The sequence below is a fragment of the Columba livia genome, chromosome 1 (assembly GCF_036013475.1).
Source record: "Columba livia isolate bColLiv1 breed racing homer chromosome 1, bColLiv1.pat.W.v2, whole genome shotgun sequence".
Lineage (NCBI taxonomy): Eukaryota > Metazoa > Chordata > Aves > Columbiformes > Columbidae > Columba > Columba livia.
Window position 1 is genome coordinate 35205554 of NC_088602.1, and position 27836 is coordinate 35233389.

At 36.2% G+C, this 27836-nt stretch overlaps 1 long non-coding RNA gene across 1 annotated transcript; it reads left to right on the plus strand.

Annotated features, from left to right (window-relative positions):
- The first annotated feature begins 3865 nt into the window (after window positions 1-3865).
- LOC110358354 (uncharacterized) lies at window positions 3866-27836 on the plus strand. The gene is made up of 3 exons (XR_010470929.1): window positions 3866-3920; window positions 6942-6997; window positions 24004-27836. It is a non-coding gene; the product is annotated as an uncharacterized LOC110358354 (long non-coding RNA).

The following is a 27836-nucleotide window of genomic DNA, read 5'->3' on the forward strand; positions in this document are numbered from 1 at the left end:
CTTTTATAAAGCAATCTGTAGGATTTTGTCCTTCCTCTGCTATTGGGAGAATCAAACCAACTCAGATTTAATATTTTTCAATAAAATCTTGGCTATTATGATGCATAAGAATGATGGATTTTTTTTTTTTTTTTTAAGAGGTAACACAAAGGAAGATTAGAAGGAACTACAGAAATACAACAGAACTTATTTTGTATGGAATAGCAGAAGCTTTACTGCATAGACATTAAACTGGTTTTATTTCTTTATATTTCTAGACTGCTGTACACTTGGTAAAAAAAATCCTTTCTGGTCATAATTTTCTGTTGAAGTACTGAGCACTATAAGCTGAAACCTTTTTTGGCAGTGAGATCAGAAGTGATATTTTGATACTGTTTTACAAATGACTGATCAAAATGGTAATTCTAGACTTCCATCAGATTAGCCCTTCTCTTCTAGTTCGTTTGGTATGCAATAACATTAAAATATATTTTGAGCTTAAATGTTTGTACTAACAGAAACAGACCTTTATATTACCTATAAAGGTGCAAAACAGACATGTAGTATGAAAACATTCCAAATCCACAAATGATTTCGTTTTGAGCTGTTCAGAGAATTTAATTTTAATTATTTTGCTTCTAGGAAAGAGTTCACGTTACCAAAAAATAATCAGTTCTTTATAAACGATGTTCTTACTCATCAAAAGTCCTGGAGAAATTAAGTTATACCACATTCAGAAAAAATGATAACAGTGTACCTATTGCTGTGACTTTAATAAAAATCAGACAGACTGGCACCAACTGAATCAATCATAATTATTCAGGAAAATACTTAGCCAATACATTTCAAACCTATTAGACACAATGGTGCTTAAGCATATTGTTAACTTGTTTCCTACTGGACATCCATGTCATATCCTCATTTATTCTTTGATTATAATTTTATCATATCCTCAGGAAAAAAAATAGCTAAAAATAACGTCTTCTTAATGTGAGTATAGCTCTCACTCAATATATGTTATTGCTTGGTCAGTAATTTTAAAGGATAAGGATGGATTTGGTTATAATACTTGAAGGTCCTATGATAATGGTAAGAAGAAGGAAGACTTGTTTGGATAAAAATTCTGGTATCATCTGTAAATAGTAATGCCTTGACAGTTGGTTCTTTCATAATTGGCGTGGAGAGGATATGTGAATCAGAAGCAAATTCACACTATGTCTAGGTTAAATTGAAATTCTTATATTAGTCCTAATTTTTGTTTAGCTTGTTAGAGTAACGAATAGTTCCTCAAGAATTACTCAAGAACAATTTATTAGAAGAACTAATGAATTTGTTTAAATATCCTCATATTAACTAAGGGAGATAGAGAAATAGTTTACTATACCTATTTTACAGTTGCATAACTGAAGAACTGAGGCCAACTCACTTGTCTCTTGTTCTGAAGTAGTCAGGGTTCTTGATTTTCAATGTTTCTGAGCTTTTTGGTTCAGGAAACCAAAAAAATGTTTGCTAGTTTCAAAATATAAACCTCTGGGGACTTGCTTGTGCAATGATTAATTACAGGGTAAATATGGGTCGATATGTTGCCTACAGATACAATGTTTGTTTCTAATATCTAAAGAGTGCTAAAATCTATATAGTTTCAATAAGGTCACCTGTCATGCAGTGATCCAATGCCAAAGTGTCCCATCCTTTATTTGAACATTTGATCACGTTGTTCTTCCTAAATTAGACTCCTTGATTATAATAATTGACAGTGATAATACAGATGCTAAGTGAACCAGCCCCGGTGACTGTTGTATTTAACCATCTCGTTTGAATGCCAGGTGTGGAAGTCAAGTCATCTATTAAGTGGAAGTGTGATAACCTAATGTAACATCGTTGACATCAGAGATCAGATAAAATCCTTTATGTGTCATTGGCTCACAAGGGTCTGCCTGTGCAGATGGTGTTGGTTTTATAAGACAGACATACTTTGCCTGGAGAATTTCAGAGAAACACGGACATTTTTTTCAAACTCCAGTAAAGGAGAAAGGTGTCATTTCACTGGCAACCCCAGAGGATATTTCCCTGTTACTGCGTGCTTGACAGATGTCAGGAACAGATTGATGTGTAGAGAAAGGGAAGGTACAAAGAAACTGTACATTAAAACTCATTAACTTTAGATAGGAATACTCTGCTGGGAGCCACTCTTGAGTATTGTTTTGATATAGAGTGAGTGTTTAACATTCTAAAGCTATGTGCCTTTTAATATGTTGGGACTGTATTTACATATTTGCTTTAAATCTGAATGAAAATGAAAACAGTGACAAGATAAACACAAGAGAAAATGCAGCAGTAAAATGAATTATTAAGAATCTGAAGGAAAACACAGCAGACAATTTTCATCCTTCTGACTCTTGATCCACCAGAAAATATAGGTGTGGTGTCTGGAGTGGATCACTTGGATTTCCAGTATTAATTTTCTCAGAAGGAAACATTCACTCTTATTTGTAAAAAATCAGATCTGCTTCTTAGTTCAGCCAAACTCTTATGCATAGCCTTAAATATCACCACTGAAAAAAAAGGAGATGGATCCTTATTATCTGAGTTACCACAGAAGCTACTTCTCTGGCCAACTGGTCCATATGCGTTGCTTCTCATCCCATTAACTCCTTCTCACAGGTACAGAAAATTCCTGTATTGAAGCTTGTTACTTACTAGAGTGACTTATCTTGTTTTTTTAAGTTAGGTGCAATAGAAGTACTAAAAGGCAAACAGAGCACTGGATGATAAACAGGCACATTGCATTTATAATACGGAATTAAAATTGCAATATAACATTTACATAACTATAATTATTTTACTTCAGAATCACTATTCCTGAACATTAAATGGGGTATAGATTTGAGAAGGTGCTTTTAAGGATTTAGCATTTAAGAACAGCACAGATTCACAAAGGAAGTAAGATGCATGTGCATGTGAATTACATAGGCATCCTTAGTTGTGGTAGTTCTTCATCTGAACACCTGACTTTTCAAACTTAATATTCTTTTAAGGTAGATCTAGTTAGGAACTTCATTTATATAATTCCTCTTTTGATGTAAACAAATTTGATGGCAATTTTGTAGATGAAAACAAATTTTAAATACTAAACAGTATACCTGAATGGAATGTTTGTAAGAAATGTTGTTTTCAATGAAAATGGGACAATGTTTAGTGAACCGAAAGTGGAAAATACAAACAAACAATTATATGGTCTTAGTATGTGAATATCTGCTTATTCTATATCTTCATGTCAAGTATGAAAACGCTTCTTTTGGACAGGTAAACCTTAATTGTTTTATTAGAGATATGTAGGTACTAAATAATGGAAATAATCATGCATAATTCAAATAATTGCTTCCAGTAGATATCTAGGCTGATAAATATCTGACAGAAATGCAGATTGAATACTTTTCCCTGATATGAGATTTTTTTTTTTTTATTTTAAATTCATGAAATGTTGTGTTAATTTGTGTAATGGCATAACTGTCACAGCAGATTACAGGTGATGACTTGGACTCTGATGCTACCTGATGCAAAATGACCCATCTCTTACTCCAGCTTGCATGCTGCAGCTAATGGAATTCAAACCTATGAATATTGTGCAATTATAAAGATTAAAAGATACTATCTTGAAATGTAGTAGCCAATTAATACTCATTTTTTATTGTAATAAATGCAAATGCCTGGGTTAGGTACCACAAAGGTCTATGGTACAGAAATGTACCAAGAGCTACTTTATGTTTCTGAATGAGATCATGTTTGCCCACTAAAACAGTGTTTGAATAACTTCTTAGAGTGAATTGAACAACATTGGCAATATCTGCTACATGTGGCTTATTTTCTCTCTCTCTCTTTCTCTCATGCTTCTTCTCCCCAGGAGGAAGAACAAAACAGGCAGGATAAAAATGCATTTGGTAAGGTACACTGTTCTGTCTTAAATGCATTCATTCTATTTATAATAGAAAAGGTGAGATCCTGCTTTTGAAACAGTATACTATTGGATTTAAGAAGGCCCCAGTTCCTGTGACAGTCCAAAGTCAAAGGCAGACTGCCACCCTTCCCTCAGAAAGATCCTTCCCCTGTGTGGTAAATCTTTACCCTATGGTGAAAGATTTTCTGTGGTTAAGGTTTAGAACTGGATTACATTCTTTCAGCTACACAGGACAAACAGCATTATAGAATCTTGCATATGAATATTCCACATAATTTATGGCTGACAAATGCTTAAAAAGAAACACCTCTATCTTGCTGTAGTTCTGCATCTCTACCACGTAGTGCTGGGCCTTCTCCAGTTTCATCAGTCTGCAAGGCCCTCTTTTCCATTGACAAACCATTAAAACACCCTCTTGATCAACTTTTCAATGTCTCAGGCTAAGAGATACCTTTCTCTTCTTCCTAATATACAGAGACACAGCCAGAAAAATAAGGTTTACTTTTTCTGAAGGCTTTTCTTTTTAGCCCTGAATGAAGAGGAGGAAGAGGAGGCGGCAGAGGATCAAGAGTGAGGAAGGGGCACAAAACAGTTTTTTTTTTGTTTTTTTTTTTTTTAATGTATATATTTTTTTCAGAACTGAGCACCATAATAGAATTTTGTGAAATTGCTTGTGGGGTTATTTAAAGATACAGAGAATAATTGACTAGTGCGATAGACAGAGGGCTAGATATTCAACAGAAGAGTTTAGGAAATATAAGGATTTGCATTTCCTTGGTGCATTCTTGATAAGGAAGTCTATTTACTGTTTATGTGAGCATGAGTAGAAAAAAACCACAAATCTTTAAAGTTCACAGACCATGTGAAAATTCTACTATGGCTTTGCAGATCTAAGTATTTTAGATAGAATTGGAATAATTGTCTAAATTTGAATTGCTTAAATGTTTGAAGAAATATTTCAGTGACCTTTTACACCTGTTCATGCTAAAGTTTTTGTAACAGAAGACGTAAATATGAACCAGAGATGCTGAAGCAATTTCGTCTATACTCTGTTCAGTTTTTAGTTCATTATCCGTATCTCTTGCTAGGCATGTAAATACTACTATTTTTAAGTAAGTGCTGAGAACTATATTGGGTTCTGGATGCAGCTGTTTTCAGGAAACTCAGAGAAGATATCTAATTTATAACAACCCAGTCTCCAATAATATTGCTGGACAGAGTGAGAAGCAGCTCTGTAGCAAATTAAATTCAGGTTCTTAAGGTCTCTGTACAAACTATTTATTTTTAAAACCATAATTACAGCTGTATTTAATGAAGTAGCAGAACTGTAAAGCTGTCAGGAAATGCTGTGGCAACACCATTTCTTGAAGGCGCATATTAAATAGTAATGATGTCAAACATCTGAAAGAGTGAACAGACCTTGCATGCATAGTTTTCTAGTCATAGGAAATTTAAAAGGGTTTGGAATGTTGCCAGTTGACTTACTATAGGGGGAAAAAAGACCTATAATAAGCAACAGTTGTATTTACAATATTTGCTGAAACCCATGCACATTAAATAATAATGAAAACAACCATCTGAAAATGCTGGCAGCCTATATGGAACAGCTGAGCTGAAGAATCTGTAAAATGGATAAAAAAAAAGGAAAAAAAAGAAAAAAAAAATCAAAGGTGACTGTATATAGCCAATGTGCTTCCAAAGAATAAAAAACTCCATTGGAAATTAAATGGCAAGATTGATTTCAGACATTTACAAAACAAAAAGTGTGACTAGGAAAAGAGTTAATTCTCAGTTTGTGTAAATGACAAAAACTTCACAGGTAAAGTGATCTCTTCAAAGAAGAACTTATTTAAGTAGAGTTCTGAAGCTTTTTATTTTCTTGTCATTATTTAATTAGGAAAAAATTTAGGGAAAGGAGACATTTTTTAACACATTGAAATGCATCATGGTGATCATTTTGTACAAAATCTTACATTATATTATTTTTAAAACATATAGAAGACTTTAAATCTCCTTTTAGCCAAGAGGACCTTATTATCTTTACACTAAATAATTTAAACCAAATAACCAGTGACACTGGGGTCTTCTGCTTGCTTATAAGAATTAAAAAGGAAATTCAAGAAAAAGGATTAACTGAGGATTTTTTTAGAAGATTCCATAGGAGTGTTAGGCATAGAGGTGTTGAATAGCTGTTATGTCTTTTTGTTTTTTATCCTACATGTACTCTAGCAAAGTATTGGTCTATCATAGCCACTGTGGGAGAAAAAAAGTCTCATTTTCAGTGTTATAAAAAGGCTAGATAAATCTATTTAAGTCACTGGGATATGACTGATAACATCACAACTCAGATCATTGTTAGGTCTTATGATTACATGAAGAATATACACTTCTATTAAAGAAAATATATGTTCACTGTTAAAATGGAACTGAGGATTTGAAATGGACATTGGAAGTAAAAAATGTAGATCTTCTCAATCCTTGCTCTGCTGTTGTATACTAATGGAAGTGCCTAAATTTATACAGCACTTTGAAAGCAATCAACTGTTCCCCAGAAGCTTTACATTGTGTTCCAGACACAGCTCCATCTTGATATGTTCCTCAGTCTCACAATTCAGCTCACTGATGCTCACACCCTCAGCTGTTCTCCATAGAAGTTGTCCGTGGAGTCCAATGTATTAAGTTTTCATAGAGAGTTGAGGAATGTTTCTGGCCCCAGGAGAGACCTGGCTTCTAATAAGACATCTGTCAGTGGTAGTAGTTGCATCTCCCTATTCGTAGATAATATTTTTATATATATATATATATATTTTTTTTTTTTTTTTTTTGTGGTACAGAGAGCCTAAAACAAAAGGGATCACTCAGCTCTGAAGATATCTAGCTTCCAAGCTCAGGTCTGGAAGAAACCTGAATAAAAGTGTTCTATGAATACATGCAGGAAGTTGTTCCTAATCTTGTGCCCCTGGACTTTAAGCAGTCCTGTCTTATTTACATCTCTCTATTCTAGGTATTGCAGAATGAGCATTAGGATTTGGGGTCCTCTGGTGCTCAGACCTGTGATATGTAAGTTTCCTTTACAATCCTGTCTTTCCTATTAATACATACATTTATGTTTCTTGATCTGATGGTATTATGAAACACGGGTCTCTCTACCTTGCCTGCATACTCATTCAATGTATATGTGTAAACAGACATACACATAGACCAGCCCCCACTCTGAAATGGATTCCTTAGAAAGGACACAAGGGAAAATAATGCAGTCAATCTGAATAGGTAGGGGACCTGTTTTGAGATGCACTGCATTACATGGCCCACAAGATCAGCCCAGGGTCACTGAACGTGAATAACGGGAGGTCCCCAGTATTCCTTGAATGATTAAGACTCTCTGTCTTTGCTGGCAGTCAAACCTGATGCCCTTTAAATGCTTATCTTTTATGAAAAGTTGTTCTATACACCTTTCTCCCCCCTCGCCATTTATAAGGTTATGTGATGCATAAAACAAAGAAAATAAAAAAGATTTCCAGGCTTGAGTACTCTGCTAGAAGTCAAACTGCCTCTGAAAAATCTTAAAATTACTTGCAAAACCTTCTGAAGGTTATGACAGACCTCCTGCTTCTTTGTTCGTCTTGGTGGTGGTAAAAGCTGGACCCATGCCCAGTGCAGGGAACATAGTGTAAATAGTGTTGCTGCAAATTGCTACTGGATTGTTCAAAACATCAGATGGCTAGAATATGTTATTATCAACAAGCTGTTTGCTGGCCAATCAATTACAAACTCTGATGGAGCACTAGGCATTTTATTGTAGGCTAGCCAAATGGATGGAGAAAACATATGTCAATCTCTCTGTTACTTTAAGCAAATTCTGCTCTGCTGCTTCAGTATGTGGCAAAAACTCCCACCATGGAACCACACTGATGTTAGTATGGAAGGGCAGGATCTATAGCTGTGCAGTGGGAATCACTAGGAAAATGCACTTCTTGGCTATTTAGGCAACTTTATGTCAACACACATTTGTATAATAAGAGTACAGCTGAGGTATCTGTGGGTAGTCCTCCCCTCAGAAGAGTTTTGAATGCATGAATTTCTCAGTCTGCATGCAATATAGAAACAGCCAGGAATTGTTGGTTGGCTTTTATATTTGTGTTAGTTCTTACCTGAAGGGAAGTTTTGAATCTTTTTTTTTCCATTCTCTTATGTTTATTTCCCCCAAGTCTATAAAATGAAAGAAGTCCATTATGTACAATCCAAACTGGAAAATACTACCCAGAACAGGATTCTTCAAGATGGAATTTTTGAGTTTAGATAGGGGAAAATAGATCTGTTTGTTCACAGCACCTTAATCAATAATGTATCATTAGAAGCAGATTTTCTTCACTCCTGCTACTTGCAATTTCCTTCTGTTTTTTTTTTTTTTTTTTCTGGAGTGGATTTTGTTGCAGTGGGGAACAGGATTTAGAGAAGTAGAAGAGAGTCATCATGATAATGGAAAGGAAAAAAGCCAAGTTCCTTCAGAAAAAACTATGATTATGTTGGTGGCAAGCAGTTACATATATATCCTGTCCAAAAGAATCTTTGACAGGGACTAAAAGGAACAGGTCTCATAGATGTGCAGTCATTCAATGTGTCTGCTAACATCAAAGTATGTCTGTGGTTGCAGGCAGAACTGACAGTCACTGTAGTTTCTCACCTGCTAAAATCCAGTCGGAGGTGATCCAAAGTGATGTTCTGAGTAGGATATGAGGAGAGAAAACTCTGCCGTTGAAACTCTATAAAATATTACATAAGGTCTCTTTTGATTAAGCAAAAATGGTTTGAAAGTGTTCATTCTTCAGAAACATACACTGAAAAAAGCTATATTAAGTAAAGGCTAAGCAGGTACGGACATCTTTCTTTCTACCTCCTCTTGGCTCCGAAACTAGTAATGTGCAAATGCTGCAAATAGTATTAAAGAAAAAGACTAAAAACAACTGAAAAATGTGTGATATCTATGTTCCAAAACTATCTGATTTAAAGTGTTAAAAAGCTGAATAGCTTCTTACTGATTGTTCCCTTTGGGTAGTTTGTGCCACCGTTTGTGAAGGTGAATAGTAAGTCATTCTGCAAGTCGCTCTTGAAAACACCAGCAAGAGGGAGAAGAATCTTTTCTTCAGTGAATATATGACCACAAGAAACTGGGGACCAAGGATTGCCTATATTCAAAAGAAAGAAAAGCTACCTCCCGTGGAGATGATGAGGTCTGGAAGAAAAATACTAATTTTAAAAAAAGCATACCTGCTTTACACTGAAAAAGTGTTCATGGATGTGTGCTACAATAAAAAATTCAAATCCTTGCTCAAATCTCACCACTTTTTTTTCTTTTATTTTTCTCTCTTCTTTTTTTTTTTTTTTTTAATTTAAATTGAATGAGAAGCAGCTCAGAGTTCCTTATGTATATAGATATATACACATACATAATGGCCCGAAATGATGTTTCAGCTCTCCAGTTGTTTGTAAATCAACACAGTTCTGTTGATCTTAGCAGACCAGTGCCAGCAATACCAGAAAAAGAAAAATCACTGCCACTTAAACTATCCATCAGCAATGCATAATTTTAAAATATGCTCTTAGTCTCAGTGAAATATTTTTCTTCAGAATAAAGCTGATGAACTTTACTTAAATACATCTTGAGAAGGTAGGAAGATATGAAAATTGTTGAGCTTCAAAATGCATTTTTCTCAAAAAGCAGAAATGAATTTTAGCCACTGTCATTTTAAACAAATAAAATAAATAATGCAAGCAGCTCTAGTTATGCCTATAAACAAACGCCTGTTAACATAAACAAGCCATACTTCATGATCTCTGAAAGATATGTTCCTTTCAAAGCATTTGTTTTTGCTAGGAATTACTATAGGAATGGATGTAGGCTGAGACTGAGAAATATAGAGAGTTTAAACACGTGGGATGGTACATAGGATGGGAAGAATGGAGAAACAGGACTGAGTTTTGGAGGCCAGCTTTGTAGAACTGTTCATTATTCTGAAAGATCTCAGCCAATTTATCTATGAGATCGAAAGCTTGACTGTTCAGGATGCCTCTTTCCTAATGGTTACATTTTCACTGGCATCATCATCATCATCTTCTTCAGATGAACTGGAACATCTAAAATCATTCAAGGATGAAGGATGAAAAAGCAGGGAGATGGTGAAGGTTAGTGGAGCAGGTTATAAAGAAAAAGGTAAGAGCACTCTGAAAATATGGGAAAAGAAGAGATGGATCTGTTCTGCTGACAGAAGAAGCATCTGGTCTGCTGACAGTCCCAGAGTCACAGAGGTGTTTGGGACTGGAAGGAGGGCAGTTACTTCTGCAGCTGATGGAATCTGAGGAGTGATATTAGCATTCCCAGCCTTTCAGTCACTTCAGAAATACACACAGAGTAGCCTTGTTGCTTGAAGTAGCCAGTGTTTGATCTTTTCTATTCTGTGAGGCTTCTTATAGAACAGAAGATGGAATTGACTAACATCTCTTCTGCACCCTTTGCTTCAAAAGTTTAAATGATAATTGCTAACTACTACAAGCCATGCATGATTTTAAAGGTGGGATATGTGCTCTATATTTCCTTTTATCCCTATCTTTATTATGACTCAGATAGAATTTGAGGCACTGTGCAAAAGAGATGCCAACAGGACCATAAGCAGGAGATATCTCACACTCAGCAGAAACTTCTACGAGCTAAAGTGTAGGGCATATCTAGGAGCAAAACTTCAGCTGATAACACTACGCAGCTCTGATTTTCCTTCTTCAACAGTTAGACGTTAATTAATGCTATCGAGAGGCTTTCAAATTGAAATCAATGAGAGTTTCATTATTCACTTGAATAGAAGTGGGAAGAAGTTCTAAATAGCAAATGGAGCAATGAAAAACTAAGAAAACAAGAGGCATGCTAATGTGTGTTTTGTTTAAGAATTCTCAGTTTCATCAGCTCTGTTTAACAAGCAATTGAATGCAACATGCTTGGGGGGGTGTGAAAGTATGTGTATCTCATGGGAATGGAAGACTCTACACCTTTCCACCTTTCCACTAATCTTGGATGGAGATAAAACTAGAGGCAAATAATATATCCTTCACACAGGTGGTGTGGGAACTAGAGCCTTCTAAAGTTAAAAAAAAAAATAAAATAAAGATGTGTTAAATGTTGTGTGTGTTTTACCAGCTTGTGTTTTTTTTTTTTTTTTTTTTGGAACCATTAAATACAAACAGAATGAATAATTTAACATTTTACACAGTATGTGCATCTTGCACCACTGAGTTTTTGGAACAGTTTCACATAGAGAAAATGTAGTGGGTGCTTGCCTTGCTGTTCTGTAATTTTACTTTGTCCTTATTTCAATTACATTTCAAAGCAAATACTCTTTCTAGTTGTGAGGTGAATTTCATTTTATTCTGGTGAGGTAGTGGGTTTTTTTTCTTCGTTTCTCTGTTTTAGAAATTAAAAATGAGATGTGGCAAAAATAATTAATATTGCTAATGATCTTAAGTTAAATGAAACCCTTTTCTCTGTTTATTCTTCCATTCAGATTCATTGATGCACAGACCCTGTTTTACTTCATTCCAGGACAGTATAAAACACTTAGCAGAGAAGGTGTGTTTACAGATGTTTTGTCTGGCAATAGCGCCTCAGATCTCCCATTTCTCAGATCCTGCAGATTCTTTCTGCTCCTCCTCTTACTTTTGCACATTATCCACCTTCACACTCTGCTTTTCCCTTCCTTTTGTCCTTGCAGCATTGTTCTGCAATGATCAAGAGGTGTGCAAAGAAAAGCTCAAGCTCCATTGTTACATTTTGTTATTTTCATAAATGTCTGATGGAGGATCCAAATAAAACATTCTTAATAGAACTTCATGAAAAATTGATTTCTTTTTCATGAAGATGTGAAGCCAGCCTTCTCCTTGAGTAGTCATTCTGATTGGCAAAATTTTCATTCTGTGTCAGCGCAGACTGGGATGTACACCAATACCTTCCCAGTCCTGATGATTAGGGGAAGAAATCCCAATATCATGGGCTGCAAGAAAGGGACAGAATACTCAAACCAGGATCTGAGGGTGGGCTTCAGACCTAGATGGATCAGTAGGAGATGTTTGCCTTTCTTAAAGGGGTCACTGACTCATTAGAGTGGGTTGGAAACACAGAAAACCAAAGACATATTAGTTTACAAGAGTAATGAATCAGTGGTCAGTTCAACCAACCTTCAATCTTAGTAAAAAGCTCAAACAATAGAAAAAAAAAATCCATTGTATTAAAAGTTGTATGTAAGTTTTTTGAACCAGAAATAAAAAAAATATAGTTATTTCAAAAAACAGAGCACCGTAAGAGAAAATTATTTCAATTGTAATAACACTTTTAGAAATGACAAAAAAATTAAGTGTTTTGATTTACCCAAACCAATGTCTTTCTGCAAATTTTTATTGTTACAGAAGTTTATGAATGATTACTCTTTTATCATAATATCAGATTAAAAATTCTCTTCAGGTCTTAAAAATCTCTGTGGACAAGAATGACTATTTTCATCTCATTTCTGCCATCACTCTTCTAAAAGCTTTTATTTTACACATATATGAGCATGCTTTCCAGTGGCAAGGTTAAGTCTATTAACCTACTGTTGAGATTATTTGAGACAAGGACAAACCAAGAAATTCTACAGTGGGTATTTCTGTTTTAAAGGACTCAAAACTGTTGCTATCTCAAAGCACATCTGCTTATCTGCACATTTTTATTGAGAATAAATTACTTTGCTTCAAAAATATGGTATTTGGTTAATATCTGTATTATTTTCTTCCTGCCTGGAAAATGGTTGAATCCTTGCATTGAATAAAAGTTTAAGTTGGATCTTATTTTGAAGCTGGGAGAAATACTTTCATCTGGATAAAATAGTTACATTAATACTGTTCCTACTGCCATTTCAGGACCTCTGAGTATTACTGTTTTAATCATGACTGACACCAGGAAAAAAAAAATTCCTACCCTCTGTTCTCTCCAATTTGATATTGAAACTCTCTTCTACTCACCAACAGTTGTCTTCCAGAGCTTGCACTTTGGTACCTCTAAGGGATCAACTCTACTAGCCAAAAGCACTAAGGTAGAGTGGTACTGAATGTCAGCCCTCCAAATATAGACAGCAGAGCAACCACATTTACATTTATATGTTGTATTAAGTGCATGAGTTTTGTCTGATCAAGCCTCTCATTTGCTTCTTTTGCATCTTCAGTTGGGGCATTTTTTTATCACCTCGAAGATAGTACTTGTATGTCGTCCAATTCAGACTAAGTCATAATATTTTACCTTATATTTGTGCAAGGCAGAGTCTATTCTCAGTGAATCAGAAGTGCTATAAACTGCTGTTCCTCTGATACCAGAATCTTGTGCCAATGGCAAACTCCATGCACAGCATCCATGGTAGCTTTTGTCTCCCAGCTGGGACTTGTGCTTCACTATGGCTTGAATCAGTAAACTTGCTAAGTGAAAGGCCAGGAATAAGGTGGCCTTAATGAGCGATTAATGAGTAGGTAGGAACTGATCCAAACGGACTTTTGAAATGTCTTGATCCACCCAAAATGAATGCAAGAGTGGAGAGGAATGAAAACACCCACCTATGAAAACATATAAATGTGTGTGGGGAAAGCCATAGGGCAGGAAAGTCCACTACAGAGACTGAATCCACGTATAAGCGCACTGGCAAGGAGGACAGAGGTGTGAGCACGTGGCTGCTGCTCTTCTGAAGCCATTCGCTGCTCAGAGGCCCTGCTATAATTGCTGCTGGCAGGAAGGATGGGGGCTGCAGCAGCAGAAGCAGACAACTTAAACCACACTTGATGGGATGTGTATGAACCATGCTGTTTTCACTGAAGGCAGTATAATAGTTCACTTTTCAGCTATCAGTCCAGCTGGTTACAGTGGCAAGTGCCAATCCATTGTTAACAAAGGTAACAAGATGAATTACTTTTGGACTCAAAGTATCTGAAGTAATAAAGGCTGTAATAGTCTGACAGTCAGTGTCCTGCTACTTAATACAAATTCTATTTTCTAAAGTGAGTTTAGCATTTATTGTTCAGCAGGTTATGATAAGGGTCTGCTTGGGATTTTTTGTAAGAATTCAATTAGCTTGTGCTGTGAGTTAATGCCATTTGCATGGTAATGAAACATTCTTTAACAAAGTGTTGAAGGAAAACACACTAATTAGTTTTTTGAACAGCACCTGACATTCATAGGGCCCATTGGTGATGTTGGCTAAATGCCTGCATGACTGATGCCTCTTTTTTAGAGCTGGCCAGCATTTTTCTGTGTATAAGTTTATGAGAAAAACAAGCAGAAAAAACAAGCAAAGGAAAATTTCCTCAGTCGCACAACAGCTTCTTAAAATGATATAAAACAAATTTAATGAACTTTGCCAGTCATCCCCATTCTTTCTCTCTCTAGATCCCTTTTACTGCCTTCTCTTTCTTTCATATATCAGAAGTTGTGTCTTTTCACTGTTACAGATGTACATTATTTTTCTTCCTCTATTATTTCTTGTTCTGTATAAAAAGATGACTCCTACCTACTAGTATCCCCCTATGATCCTCCATGCACTATTCACCTGTACTGTAGGAATCACCATGGCAGCAGAACAGCTGCCAATAACCTGCTCTCTCCTTTTTCCATGCAAGTGGCCTCCAAATTGTTGACCAGTGAGAGAAAATAAGTTACAACAAAAAATTGGCTGGCATCAGTTTCTTCCCTGCTGGAGTTCCTAAGAGCAGTGCAATTGTATTTAGCCCTTTCTCTAGGGGAGATGGGCAGCTGCCAATCTGCTCCACAATAAATAGCACACCAGAATAAATAAACCCAAATTATTCTTTCAACTACTATCGCTTACTTGAATTAAAAAAAAATAAAATTATTTTGATAAAATTTTGTTCAGATTTGATCCCACAGTGTTTTTAAAAGGTTTGTCTATTCTTTTGTTTCCTCCCTTCCCATGTCTTTGTTTGAAAACTTTTTGTTCACAAAAGGTCTCATAAACTCAGGTGTGTTCATTCTGAGGGAAACTGCTGGAACTGGCTGCCCTATAATTTTTTGTACTATCTTTCCTCTTACAATTAGGAAAAAGCTGTGAACAAGGTAACTAATGAAGAAATTGCAGTAGCTATACTAAGTTATGTATAGTGGAAGGTTTGTGGCCTCATCTGAACAAACATCTTTTGCACATGTGACATTTGTGTTATCTTGCCATGATTCAGTGCTTCATAGATGCTATCCTAGTATGGAAGAAAGGCCCTAAAAGACACCATGAGAAGGCATAGTTGTGCCCTGACAGACCTGCCCTAAGGGAAACTGTCAGCCACGACCTGACTCCATGTAATCAAAGATGCAGCCACCTTGGAGGCCTTCCCAGGTTTTCCAGTTACTGAAGAAATCTCTTGAACACAGTGGGGCATAAAAATACATGAAGGAAAGGAAAAAATTCTGTAATTATGTATTATTTCTAAGATACACAGTGATTTGATCTAAATGAAGATTGGGTTATCAGCTCTTAGCTGAGCTAAAAAGTGCCCTCACAAGACACTGCCCACAGTTAGATCAGCTACTACAGTTTAGCTGATGACAGGTAACTGGACATCTTTATGTCCTGTGCTTATCCCTAACCCATGTAACAATTATTTGTACTGGCTGTCCTGGCTGAGAGGAAGGAAATGATTCCTCCATTCATTTGGTAGGCTAAGATAAAGTAAGAATCCATTTATTCCCACTGAGTAGGGAACATTATTGTTGTTATTTTTATTATTGTTTACACAGTACACATGTTATAATAATACTTCTAAACTGTTTACTATTTTAACTGTAAGCATTCCTCCAGTATAAAGAGAATGGCTGTAGTATGTCTGGATGAAACACCAAGCCTGCAGGGAACGAGTAGGTTCTCATTGCAGGATTTCGTGCTGTAAACATTGTGAGAATGTTCCAAAACCTGGCTGCTGCCAGGAAGGTGGACACAGGCAGCTGTGGGTGAGTTAATCCAGTGACTGTGCAGCTCAGCCAGCTGCCAAACAAGCTACCCACAAGCTCTTTGACTTCGGATGGACTTGTTAGAGGTTGGTTGGAGAAAAAGAGCTCATAGCACAACGGATAAGGCTGCTTTTATTGAACTTATTTTATCTCCTCTCTTAGTGTGCGCATTGTCTAGTATGTAATTGCTGTAACTCTCAGCAACAACTCAATAAAACTTGGTGCATTTTCTGCGATGGAAATCCCCTCAGTCCTTAAAAACACCTAAGTCAGTATATTTTGTATGAGAGTTTGGGGGATAAATAAACAGCTGTAAGGTGTAGTGTATCCTTTCCTGTCTGTTATATCCAGGCAGACTCTAGGGCAGCTGTGCTATTCTGGAAAAGCAGGCAAAGCCTGGTGACTCCTACCATCAAATCCCAGATTTTCTAGCCCTCTCTTAGAGTTAGCATGTCCTTGTAATACTGCTAATAAAAGTGGAATAGGGGAAGAGGGTGATTTATACTAAGAGGAATTTCAACGTTTTAAATTAATTGCTAAATAACTTGGCATTTTTCTTTATGCTTCATTCATATATTTTTTAAATGACTTTTAAAGCCCTAATCCTGCAAACTGTTTTACACACATATGTGTGTAGCCCTGACAAGAGACAGCATTTTACAACTGCTCACAGCTTCTCTTTTTCACTTGAATTTTTTCAAAATAATAAGCAGAAAATTCTCATTGTCCTGACAAGCTCATTCAGGCACAGGTTTCTGGCTGTAATTTGCCATTATTAATTGGAGCTTTCTGTTCTTACATAGAAAAGGGTTGAAACAGAACTTAAGTACTTTCTGCATCATGAAATAAATCAGCTGAAAAAATACATGTCTAACCTATAAGTTCTGTTTATTCGGCAGGCTGGTGACTCCGTGTATGCTAATGAAAACTACAAAAGACTCTGAATAATGAAGACTATCTGTGTTCATCTGTCCAAAGCATGATGTGTTATTTTTATTCAGTATTTATAAAATCACCAAGACTACGTGTAGAAAATGAGGGACAAATCAGAGCCTCAAATAAGTTTGATTTTTAAAAGAGTAAGAAATTATAGAGCTTTTGTGACCACACCTAGAAGACGGCAGGTTTCACAGTAGGGATTTTCATGCATTCTGTAGAGTTAAATTTTTTACTGAAAGCCAAGCTAATGAAAGTGGATGTAGCATCCTTGCAGGTAGAATTATTATGTTGCTGTTTAAAATCCCACAGTAGAAAATTTTGGGAGGGTGAGCAGCAGCCTGTTAAAAGTTTTATATGGTGGCCTAGGGAGTAGAGCTACTGCAAGAATACAAAGGAACTACCCAGAAGATACGTTTTGGATGTCTGCATCTGATTCACCTTTTGTATACCATAGGCACTCATGAAAGCAAGAAATATGTAACAGTGTTACAAGAACATTTGTAATGAACTACATTACCTTAATGGAAGATATGCTACTTAAGAATCATTAGTATCATTCCAAAAGGCATTAATGGTGTACATGTATTACTATATACTGCGCTACTTGGGACTGGTACATACAGATAGGGAAGGTCTCTGTGTTCTGAAGAGCAGTTAGAAACCTTCAGGAAGTGTGCTGTAATTACATATGTACATAAACACAGCAGCAGGGACTGAGGTTTACTGATTCTGAAGACAGAAAGGAAGTTAATGAAATACCTTCCTACTTGTTATAGACAAAGAAATGACATAGTACAGCCTCTATAATCGGATATCAGATCAAAAATGAAAAATTCAAAAAACACCCAAATCACAGCAGGAATTTAAAGATGCTGAGTACTGTCATTACTAATTTTAGGTTGGAGGTCTTTTTAGTTAAGATTATGACTGTGCTTGTGGAAATGTGGAGCAAAACAGTTTGTCTCTTTACAGAACTGTCACATTTAATTTTTCAGAATCAAAACGCAGTACAAGAAATTCACAAAAATTATCTTACAAAATCTGATATTTAAACTATATTCAGTTGATCATGTTCATTTTGATACAAAGTAACATTTCTGTCTAAGGATTTACTGGAACTAGAATACCACTCAGGGTACCTAATCACTGAACAAGTTTACATTAAAGTACTGAAGTGACTTACTTTTTGTGAAGCATTTGAAGATTCAAGGACAGGAAGCATGTGAAAGAGATATACATTATCTTCATTAGTTTACAGTATGAACATGGCTCCGAATTTTTTTTTCTCTGTGTACTGAGTTCAAGCTGCATTTAATCGTCAGGGAAATAGCTTCCTTTCAGACTGAGATGGGCACTCCTGTCTTTTTAAAATCTATTTCAGGACTGAAAAAGGATAACTTAGTTAAAAATGAATGAATACAGAGGACAGTATAAAGGTGAAATGGATAAGAAAGTTAATATAAAGTGACAGTGTGACTTAGGCATAAAATATTTTTTTTTTCAAACAGCATTTCTTATCAAAATCTAGTGCTACCAAAGGTACTCAGATTATTTCAAGTGAAATAATATTAGGTCACTGAAAAGCAAAAATTGAAATACTTTTGGTAAATTCTGCTCTTAGAAGTAGCTACACAACTTATAAGGGCAGAATTTGTGAAATGGTATTCCATGGGGCTACAGCAGAACTTTCGTTTAAGTTAGAAATCAATATGTCTAAGTTCACGAACGAGTGACAAAAGTGGTGAAGAGTCTTTCTAACCTTGTGGTAGAATAAAGATGATGTGTTAGCTAGAATTCCTTTCTGGAGGAGGTTTCATTCAGAATGAAAACAAAAACAAATTGCATTTCCCTTCAGGCTTTCTCCCTCAAGTGTTATCTACACTAGGATCGGTCTGGCAACCTGATGCAATTTGTTCCAAATAGCACTTTCTAAAATCTTTTTCATGATGTGGGCCTTCATGATACTGAACACACAGAGTCTGACAGCACAGCTGGAAGTCTTGTGCTGATACACGCTGAGTTTATTTGAAATGAAAGGTCCTACCTGAGCATTTCTCACCCGACTCTCTGGACCAATGATTCCCATGTGAAGGTGTCTCTTGTCAGGCAAAGGCTTCTCAGCAGCAGCTGAGGAAGAGTGAGGACAGCAGGAGCTGAGAGCCAGGAATTCACCTCGGCAGGCTTGCACAGGGCCCTGCTTTGCCCTGTTGCCTCCATGCACCTCTGCCCAAGTGCTCTAGCTACCCCCCTTCTGCCTTGGAGTTACAACAGTGCTGTGATGGGTCTGGGAGGCTGAGTGTGGCTGGGAGGCAAAAGTGGGTGGCATAGTAGGGATAAGAAGGGGAAAAAGAGAATTTCAGAAATTATTGGAAGCTAAAACCCTAAATTTTCTTCTCTCTCAGAACTGTTCTCTTATATCCAGGTGGTGCAACGACACCTCTGCTTCAGCTAGTCTTTTCAGGGTCAAACGTTGTGAGGAGGAAGAAAGTATCAGCTGAAACCAAATAACCTGCTGTGTCAGATTTCTTTGGAAAATATCCAGGATTCATTACTTATTAAATAAAGTAATGAGATCTTGGCTGGAATAGTAGAAATACCAGAAATTATTTTGAATCCTGGCTGCAGTGAAATCAGAGGTCATTATGCCATGGAGCTGAATGATAAATAAGATTTTACCCCTGGTTGCTGAAAAACACTTCTTTTTAATTATTTTTCATCCACCTACAGTACTGATTTTGAATATTGAGATATGTGAAATGGATGATTTAATGAAACTATTTCTACTAAGGAAAATTAATTGGTAAAATTCTTGAAGGAAAAATGTTTGTTAATATTCAACCTCCGTGAGAAATATAAGAGAAATATTTTACTAACTTAGCTTAGAAAGAATAGAGGATTACTTGATCCTAATTAATAAGTCGTAAATCCAAAAGTATCCTGAAGACAAAAACTATACCACACAGATTCCTCTTGGAATGCATACTGTACACTTGATCATTAGTCATGTGTATCAGTCATACACAACCGTGTTTGTGATCATAGGAAAAAGCTTTATAACTCACATAAAAATATATATATATATTTTTTTTAAAAGATGCTTTAAAGTTGGGTTAAAGTTCTGAGAAAAGACTGAGAATAAAATATTTTTTTTAATGGAAGAATACATTTTTCAAGTGATACCATTCTAACTCAAATATCTACAGAAAAGAAAACTAGAGTTACAAATCCACATAAAATATTGCCTGAATTCAGCCAAAGCTTCCTCACTTATTTTGCCTAGTAATAGAAGCACAGAGCAATATTTAACGTCTTCTGTCATGCACTCTCCCTTTGGATTACAGGGTGAAAAGTAATTTTACCATATTTCATTTTATATGTCAGCTTTAACCCTAAATTCACATTTAGGTAGCTAAAACAGAGCTTGGTTTTGGGAGCTCGAATAAGACATTGCTTAAGCACACATTTGTCCCCTTGACTTCACTGAAAATACAGCACAAGTTTGAAAGCCCAACAAGTATTTGAGTGTCTTTTTGAACAGGTAATGTTAAGTTGCTTGTTTAAAACCTGGAAGAGGAGGGGTATTTATCATTTGGTAGAGCCAATGTTTAACAGTTACAAATATTGATTTGCTGACCACATCTGGCTACCTGAGTTCATGCAGCAAACTGTGGACAGTCTCATGTTTGTTGGTTTGTGTACATGTGTTTTGGAGAAAACTACAAAGCAAAAGTAAGCAGAAAGAACTAAATAGACAGAGAAATTGCTCAGTTTCGCATTTAAATTTTGCTGGTAAGACTTTGAAGTTCACAACTTACTTAGATGAATGCTGTTTTGGGGAACTGTCAGAGCACACATGATGAGATGCAAGAGATGGGGATACGTGGGTTTACACATTCGTTGATTCTACTTGATTGGCAACATTTTTTCTCCAAAGATGGATTGATAGCATTAAAATGTCTTTGAGGTAAAAAATCAGAAATAAGACCCTCTTCTCAGGCCTTTCTCTTTCACACCTCTTTGACAGTGTAGAGAGGCATGAGAGTCAGTGAAAATAACAGAGAAAATTCTGGCTTGTTAATTACTACTGAGCATATTACCTGCTCTCAAGAGAAATTTCACTGGAATCGGGGTGTAAATCACTATGCTTGGTTGTAAATGTTTTCAAGACTGAGATGTCTTCTGGGTTGTCTGGGATATGTTGCTGTGTGTGTGTGCCAATTACACTTTTACAACTCATTTCTCTTGTGTACATTTTCCCAGCAGCAGCTCCCTTTCCTACTAAGTTATGCTGGCCCAGTAGGCCGTGGGATGTGCGTATTAAGCAGGATGCCAATAGGTTATGCTCAGAAAGGCATTAAAAAAAAAAAAAAGAAAAAGTGGAACTGTTTTTGGTATTGGTGGGGGATTGTGTAACAAAAGTTCTGTTCTCCAACTCTGTCATAAGAAGTTTATTGACTCATTTTGCTACTTCAGCACATGTGGAAACCTTCCTCAAGCGAATGCATGTAAAATAATGTAATGCCAGTTCATTACAGTTGTATGTAAAGGCAAAGCTACAGGTTTAGGAGTAAGATTCTGGGAATACCTGACACTGTCGCTTTTGTTTCTAATTGTAAGTAATGGTAAAAAGCTTTTGATTTATGCACATTGTTCAAAAAGAAAGAAAGAGAGAAACTGGTCTCTTCTTTAGAGAAAAGAGAGCTCCACAGATCCTCCACAGAGGGTCTGAGGTTGTATATAAAATTTTAAATTTTGATAAAAGAATATTAAACAATTTAGGAAAAGTATGTCTGGGCCTAAAATCTAACTTTTTTTTTTTTTAATATTTCTTTTCAGTGCACATTTTTTAGTATACAAGGAAAACACATGAGTATACAAACATGGTGCTATCACTGTATCCCACCAATGATATCTAGGACTCAAGTAACGTTTCATTGCACAAATATATGCTTGTATGATGTTGATTTTTTTTCTCTTATCACCCATTTTCTTTCCTATCCTATATTCTGGATATATTTATTGCGCTGTTAGAGAGGGTTATAACATTACCTATTGGCACAGGCTACTTAGCAGTTTACTACTGTTTCAGATACATTTAAAATAAGCACTCCAGACCAAAATAAAACTGTTGCTCTCTCTCCAGAGAAAGAAAAATAAATTCTCACAGCCACATCTGGCACTCAACAATCTCATCAGAGGACTGGAAAAAATCTATTCATTATTAGAAAAATTGTCTATTGTTAATAGAGTAAGCAATGGATTCCTGTTCTCATCTCAACTGGGAATGAAGCTGGCTTGCCTGTTCGAACAGAAGTGACAAAAACCACTTCTTGATTGAATTTAGAGAACATCTGCTTGCACAATCAATCCAGAATATCCTTATGCATAATACTAGCTTGCTCCGGATTGAATTACTTGTCTACTTCCAATGCCAGCAGAACTTATCATCTGTACACTGACAGCCTATCACTGCATATAATGTGAACTTGGGACATATTTTTGTCTCCCTGAGTATCTTCATATACAACAGATGCATTTTTACGTTTTTTTTTTTTTTTTTCTAACTGTATTTCTCTGTTTTTCAAGTGAAACAAGATTCTAAAGTCAGAGCTTCCATTTTTATAGAATTGGTATGCTTCTGCTTTCACTACAAAACCAAATTCATATTTTTGGGAAAAAAACGTTTATTAATCATATCTTTTTCTTCCTTTTTTCCTTTTACTAAATTTTTTAATTTTTATTTTCACTTCATTAGAAAGCCTACAGGTGATTGCAAAATTTACAAGCAGAAAAAATATGAATTTGAAAGCTTTCCTGACCAGCCCAGCATTTTGTTTCTGCAGACTGTGTTTTCCTGTGTCCTGTTATTATATCAAAGCCTTAATCAATTTCACACTGAAATATAACAGTTGACATTATTTTTATACGAGATAGATGCTTTAAAAAATCCAAATGTACTGGGCCAGAGCTTCTTGTGGTATCAACTGGCAATGCTCTACTGATATTTGGAAGATGCAGGTTAAACAGGGAAAGGTATTATTGCATGTTCTTAATTGTAATACGGAAACAGCTGGTGACTGTAAGAGACAGAAACCCCTCTGCACTGGCTACAGTGCAAATGTATGGTGTTTCACGATTATACCTTTTGAATAAATAAAGCAAGATGGAGCACAAGGGGAGCAGTCACACACAGGTAAAAGTTTGTGTCCAAGGTCATACAGAAAATCAAGGCCTGAATGGTGAATATAATCTGGTTTTCCTGAGTTACCTCCAAATACTGTCTCCACCCTCTGATGCTGTCTGCAAGCTAATGTAACGTGTGTAGATATGCACCCCCATCTTTTTTTTTCATGTGCTTCACTGAGTGGCACACAGGTTAAAACATTCTCAATGGAGTTCTCAGTTGTGCGTGGACTCCTATTTAGGAAGCCTGCATACTCGTAAAGACAGCAGAGTGCTTGATTTGTGATGGGATATGAGAGCATGTAAATAGCTAGCGAGATGCAAGGCACTGTCATTGCCTGTAAATACCAGGGAAGCGTGCAATCAAGGTGACTACATGAATGACATAGATGCACTGCTTTGCAGGTGCAGTTTTGCAAAGCCAGGTGAGGGAAAAAGTCACAACACATGAATCATTTGAAGTCATGAGTATAACTCTCCGTTGTCAATTCCAGTTCTCTTTGTCATCAGACAAAGACACTCAAGACAGTAAAGCATTACAGCTCTGCATTCTTCTGTCCCCAAGGGGGCCTTTTTAAAGAGGCAAATTGATTTTTGCCACCAGACAGTGAGTCATGCATACAAACTAGGCGAGTACTTATGAATCCCTGTATTCATTTCCCTGTGGTGCTTGGGAAGGTGAGTTGTTTGCCTGATTTGTTTGAGAGTATATTTGGGGAAAGAAACAAAACAAAGCAAAACAGAAAACCCTAATGTTTTTAACCCCTACCTCAAAATACAATATATCTATCAGCATTTAAATAATTATTTTCACTCCCCTGAAGGTCTCACATTTATGGGTTACATAGAATTATATGATCAAATAGTTTGCCATGTGCCGTGTATAGAGCTCTTTAAACAAATATTTCCTTTTTTTTTTTTTTTTCAGGAAAAATACGAGAAAGAAAGAAAGAAAATTGAAGTAAGAAGGAGAAATAAGAAGGATTAAATCTGTTGCTTACACAGGAGCTGTGCAAGTCCTGTAGCATTTTAGAGGAGCAATTGGAGCCCAGGTGGGACACTCTGTTTCCTACAGAATCATGTGAAGAAGGGGAAATTTGGACTCAGTCAAAGAAATTGAAAGCAGACTAGTTAAACTAAGCATATCTCTACTCAAAGAGTAAAACTGCATTTGTCCTACTCTTCAAATTGAGGAATAACAGAATTTAATAATTTGCACTTCCTAAAACAAAAAACAAACAAACAAAAACCCCAACAATCCCACAACCAAAAAATAGAGTGTTCTTGCTGCGAGAGCCTTTGGTTTTGTTTCTTTTATTGTTTAGGATTATTTTTCAGTCATTTAATTTAAATATATGATTTTTAAAAAGACTGAACATCAGAGATAATTAAATATTACTGAGATAGACTTAGCTTTGAAATTAGGTTTGTAAGCTTTCAGTGGTGCAAAAAGAGTAAACAAAAAAAGACTCACCTAGACTGACAGATCTGCAGCACATACTGAATGTTGCACCTATTGACAGTAGATGGAGCAAAAGTGGGCTTGTAGGAGAAAGACAGTGGAGGCTGAATAGAACGAAGCCTAGTTTCTGAAGGCTGCAACTGCTTTTGCTTTAGTAGTTCATGCCACAAACTCTGCATGCCCTTCTTGTCTTGCCCTATTCTCCTTTTTTTCCATCAATAATAACTGAATGCAGATAGTGCCGATACACATAAATAATGTATTTTAACTTGTTTCATCTCCCTGCTGAGGTTCACATTCCATCCCAGAGCTGCACTTAGTTTTTAGCCAATGATTCTTTAGTAAAGTTGTACAAATTTTACCTAAATCTCCCCAGCTCTCACATGAAAGATCCTCCTATACAAGCCAGCTACTCAGCTGGTGTAAAATATCACAGTTCTTTTGTCTTCAGCTGAGCCCTAAAGATTTGTACCCATTGAGAATGCGATCTTGGATAAATAGCTAAATGCAGTTGGTTGGTCATCAGCTAGCAAAAACAATGACCTCAGTGTGATGTAGGAATCGCTTTTCAAATTCCCTATTATGTTTTCAACTTAATTTAGTAGTAAATGTACTTCACAATGCAGAAATTTTGCCACAGAACAAAGTAGTAGGAAGTGGGAGTTGCATACCTGAAATCACACAGAGTTCTCTCCTGTGCTTATTTTCCTTAAAATTTCTTTGCATAACCCAGAATCTAGGCCTTCATTTTTCTTTCTTCTAGGTGCTTTATATTTATACTCTTTCCTAAGTTTACAATTAACTTAAATGTTTTGAAATATTCACAGATCCTAAATCTTAACTAAATGCAAACCAGAAAACAGTTACAAAAGTCAAAGGCAGTTTTGTAATACGAAGAAGGCAGACAGAATTTTATATTTACTTCTAAAATATTGGCCCTTGAGTTTAAGCAAACATAGGAACACTTCAAAAGATGACTGACTGATGGAAAACACTGAAATGAGAAGGAGAGAAAGGAAAATAGACATCTATCAATGAGTTGTTTAAAAATACAGAGGAGCAAACCAGATAGAGAAGATATAGTGAGATGAAATTGGAATAGAGAGGGTAAAAAAAAGCTAACGCTGAGAAATAGAGTCAGAGGATTAGAAAACACATAGCAGTCAAAAATTAGAAAACAATTAATGAAGAGGGAAAATATAGAGGCTAAACACTTTGTTCTTATTAGAAAAGAGCAGCAATGATGCAATCAGGACAAAACAGAAACTAAATTAAATCTTCAGCCCAATTTATACCTTTGAGAGTAGGTCATATGTTTTCTGTTTTCTGGAGAAGGGTACATTTTTTATTAGGATCGGAATATGAAGCAGAGTAGTAGCAATACTCCAAGGAAGCTTTTTTAATTCTTTTTTTTTTTTTAATTCCTCTCCTGAAATTTCTGATAGAGGTAGGAAGTAGGAGAGCTATAAAAAGGAAATTAGCTATGGGATTGGAAGTAGATAATGGAAGACTAAATTGTTGCAAAAAATATAATACTTCATATGAAATGCATGTTTTCTCAGCTGAGTTTCTAGCAGGAAATTATCCCTATTAAAGCCATGAGTAGCACATAGATCAAGAACCATATGAAGAGTTTGTCCCCCATGAGAGTGCATCCCAGGTTTATCAGCTACTCCTTGCCAGCCTGGGGGCAGCTGGAAGAAGTTGTTTTGTTGATGTGTATGCTGTCCCAGTTCTAAATTTTTATTGCATTTCAGCCTGCAGTCTGTTCAAAAGCAATCCAATTTCTAGCATGGTGGTTCAGTGAAACTTGCTCATAGAATATCTCTCATTTACTTATTTCATTTTGGAAAAACAAACAAACAAACAAACAAAAACCAACCCTTTTATGCTCTTAACTACCACTGAATACTTCTCATCTGTTTATGGTGGTAATGTGACATCTTCAAGTCAAGTTTAGGATGATGTATTGGAAAAGCCCTGTTTTTCACTGGACCATCCTTTTTGCCAAGGCACAATGATTCTGAGGATGTGGGTTCTTGTGGTCTGTTGACCCTGGCCATCAGCTAAACACCCACCCAAGCACTTGCTCACTCTCCCCACCCTCTGGAGGGATGGAGGTGAGAATCAAAAGATCAAAAGCTGAAAACTCATGAGCTATGATAAAGACAGCTTAGTAAGTGAAGCAAAGCTGTGTGCACAAGGAAAGCAAAACAAAGAATTAATTCCCTAGTTTCCATCATCAGGCAGATGTTTTGACACTTCCTGGAAAGCAGGATCACAGCATACATAACAGCTACTTGGGAAGAGAAATGTCATAACCCAAAACATCTCTCCCTTCCTCCTGTCCTTTGGCTTTTATTGCTGAGCATGATTCCATGCAGTGTGCTCAATTTTGGTCAATTTGGGTCAGTCGTGTTGGCTGTGTCCCCTCTCAACCTGTTGCCCTCTCCCAACCTACTTGCTGAATGGGCAGAGGAAGCCTTGAGGCTGCACTGTTTAGCAATAGTGGAAACACAGATATGTTGTCACCATTTCAGTCACATGTTCAAAATATAGCACCCTATGTGCTACTATGAAGGAAGTCAACTCCATCTCAGCTAGAACAGCTCTGTAAAGTACAACTGGATAAATTCTACTGCACTTGTGCCAATGTTTTGCAAGTCATTCCTATTTATATCTCTAGGCAATTGGTTTGTATTTGTTCAGACATAAATAGCAAGAGGAATAACTTTTTTTGATTCTTTGCTTCTAGTTGATACAGGTAGAAATGAGAGTTATAATAGGGACAGATTACTGAATTCAGTAACTAACACAGAAGCTAAATTTCACGTCTTTGCTAAGAATACAAGAAGCTGCAGATACATAAATTTTCCAAATGATATTGCAATTGTAATAATACTTACAGTATGGCAGTATTCTTACATGGGATGAGTTCTAGCATTTGAACAGAGTCAACAGCATTAGTTTGATAATGCTTCTGTTTTTACACCAAACATGCCTACAGAGCATAGGGAAAAATGAACCAGTTTTAAGGGGCTGATTTAATCCATTGAAAATATCTGTGACAATATTCAACAAGTGAATAAAATAAGTCTGTAGAATGTAGTATTTCACTCTTTGAAATTCAAACTTATACCTCGTCTGTATGATGAACATTCTAGGAGATATCTGGCTAGCATACCTTAATTTTGACATCAGTACACCTGTAGGCAGTAACTATACAAGAAGATTTGTATACGTGTCTAAGAGAACAAAGGTTCCTTTTATCTGAAGTATATTCCATATTTTTGACTCAT